Raw genomic sequence first — 3,303 nt, 5'->3', positions numbered from 1 at the left:
CTCAGTTCTCAAACTAAGTCTGTTAGCTTCAGATAATATACTACTATTTGAAAATAAAAGCTCCAGCTCCAACTCCATTTATTTATTTATTTATTTATTTATTTATTTATTTATTTATTTATTTATTTATTTATTTATTTATTTATTTATTTATGGTACCAGGGATTGAATCCAGAGGCACCTAAATGCCACAGTCCACTGAGCCACATCTTCAGCCCTTTATGCTTTTTGTTCTCAGACAGGGTCTCACTGAGTTGCTTAGCACCATGAATTTGAAAAGAGTTTGTTGGATTTTATGACTTGGTATAAATGCTTGGAGTGTGTAATAAGAGGGACTACCCTAGTCTATGTAGGCAGGGATGGCTTCCCTGAAAAACTTTGGAGCAGAGATGTGATGAATGTCTAAAACTTGGGGAAATGATAATCTGTCAGATACCCAAATCTACCCAACTAGTTCAGACTTGAGAGGAATCCAAGCACCCTTAAATGCTTTCTTTTCTTTAGTAAGCTAAGATATAAGTCACTTCATCCTTCTTCCACAGCTCTGCTCAATTATGTAGATCAAACGCTTAGTTTGCAATGTGAATAAGCCTTGAAGGTTTTAGACTAAATGATAGAAATAAGACACAAAGAGCCACAGCTATAATTCCATTTTCTTGAAATTTCTAGAATACACAAATCCATAAAGAACTAAATAGTTAAGTGGTTTCCAGGTGGTGGGGAGGGGAAATAAATGGGGAATTAATGTTAAGAAGTATTGAATTTCTTTGAAGGGACTAAAAATAACCTCAAGTCAAAAAGTGGTACTTACACAACTTGATTTTATTTACAAAATAAAATTTAATATACAAATTTATAAATTCAATGTAGTTATCATGTTTTATGACCATAAGTGATTATACTTCCGTAAGTTAAAACCAGCCCATAGACATCATGTGTAGACTTGTAACCTGACATGAGAAGGTCCCAGGAACACAGTTTCTCAGATATTGGCATTCACCAATGAGATCTCATTTTATTTCTCCTTTTATTCTTCTTTTTAAACATTTATTTATTTATTTATTTATTTATTTATTTATTTATTTATTTATTTTTTCTATTTTAAGTACTGTGGAATGAGCCTGGGGTCTCCCACGTGCTTAAGCAAATGCTCTACTACTGGGTTACTCCCCTCCCCCCCCCTTTTAAAATCTCACTAAAATGCCCATTCTAGCTTCAAAACTTTTAGTCCTTCTGTCTCAGCTTCTGTGTAGCTAGGATTATAGGCATGCGACACCATTCCCAGAAAATCTCACCTTTTATGGGGAACCTAGGGAGAGAAAGACTTCAGTGGGCTGATGAAGAAGGAAAGAAATTATATATGAGGGAGCCTTGGTAAACATCATAGAAGCTCATAGTTGCATTGTTTAGATCCAGAAATATACCTGAGGCCTTTGCACTTTAAGGTTGGGGGTTGGTATAGCCATCAGCTCTATTGCTGCCCAAATTCCACATATTTGGACAAAACATTTTTTTTCACTTCCTTCTTTCAGTATTGGAGATTGAACCCAAGGCTTCACATATTGTAGGCAAGCATCTTCCATTGAGCTATATTGCCAGCCCCTTAAAAAAATTAGAATAGGATCAGATCTTACAAAATTGCCCAGCTTGACCTCAAACTTGGGATCCTCCTGCCTCAGCCTACTGAATAGCTAGGATTATTGGCATGGCCACCATGCCCTGTTATTTGGACAATGTTTCTAGAGGAACATTCTAGGGGAACATTCAAGAGGATTCAACTTAGTAATGATTATTGTGTTGAACTAATCAATATTTTCAGGGCATATTCACATCTTGAGATTTACATGGAAACAACACTTCCACCGTCTGCATGCTCATCTGCCTCATTATCATGGGGCCACCTCTTTCTGATCTGGACCCTGCAGCTTCTAAGTTACTTCTCAGCCATCACTCACCCTGCACTCCTCTGCTGCCCATGACACTGGGTTATGGCTGTGAACCACATATTCCAGTGATTCAGAGCAGGGAGCACAGAGCAGGCTCTTGTCTACATTGCAGAAGGTCCCCTGTGCCTCTCTGTGTGCCCTGCAGAGCTGCTCCCCAGAGCTGCTTTCAGGGGAGTTCTGGCCTGGTTGGCGAGGGAAGCCAGCTTCTTGAGGATGATGTTTGTACTGAAGCCTAGCTTTTCTGTTTTTTCCCTTCACTTGGGGAAGCACCTTGGTGTTTGGGCTTCCTCCTGGTAGATGCAGAGGTAAGCTCGGCAAAAGCTGTGCCCATAGTCTATGGTGATGGGGTCTAAGTAATAGTTCATGCAAGTTTTTGGCACCTTTGTGTAGTTTGAGGTAAATGTACTTATGTGGATATGTCTCTGTATCTTCTATCCTATACCATTGATCTGCCTATTTTGGTGCCAATACCATGCTGTTTTTGTTACTATTTCTCTATAGTACCGTTTAAGGTCTGGTATTGTGATACCTCCTGCATTACTTTTCCTGCCCAGAATTGTTTTGTTTATTCTGGGTCTTTTGTTCTTCCACATGAATTTCATGATTATTTCTCTTTCTATAGGAAATGTCATAGGTATTTTAATTGGAAATGCATTAAATCTGTATGGAAGTATGGCCATTCTGATAATATTAATTCTGCCTATCCAAGAACATGTGAGATCTTTCCATTTTCTAAGGTCTTCAATTTCTTTCTTTAATGTTCTGTCGTTTTCATTGTAGAGATCTTTCACCTCTTTGGTTAGATTGATTCCTAAGTATTTTAAATTTTTTTTGAGGCTATTGTGAACGGAGTTGTTTTTCTCATTTCCCCTTCAGATGCTCCATCACTTATGAATAAAAATGCTTTAAAGTTACACCAAAAATACAAAGAATCCAATCAATAAATGGGCTAAGGAAATGGGCAGACACTTCACAGAAGAAGATATACAGGTGATCAATAAATATATGAAAAAGTTGCTCATGATCCCTAGGAATTAGAGAAATGTAAATTAAAACCACCCTGGGATTTCATCTAATTCCAATTAGAATGGCCATTATCAAGAATAGAAGCAATAATAAGTATTGACATTGATGTGGGGAAAAAGACACACTTGTACATTGCTGGTGGAGTTGCAAATTGGTGCAGCCATTCTGGAAAGCAGTCTGGAGATTCCTCAGAATACTTGGAATGGACCCACCATTTAACCCAGCTATTCCACTCCTTGGTCTATACCCACAGGACTTAAAATCAGCATACTACTGTGTTGCAGCCACATCAATGTTCATAGCACCTCATTTCACAATAGCTAGATTGTGG

The sequence above is a fragment of the Sciurus vulgaris genome (assembly GCF_902686455.1).
Source record: "Sciurus vulgaris genome assembly, chromosome: 11".
Taxonomy (NCBI): Eukaryota; Metazoa; Chordata; class Mammalia; order Rodentia; family Sciuridae; genus Sciurus; species Sciurus vulgaris.
This window is presented reverse-complemented; position numbering follows the sequence as displayed.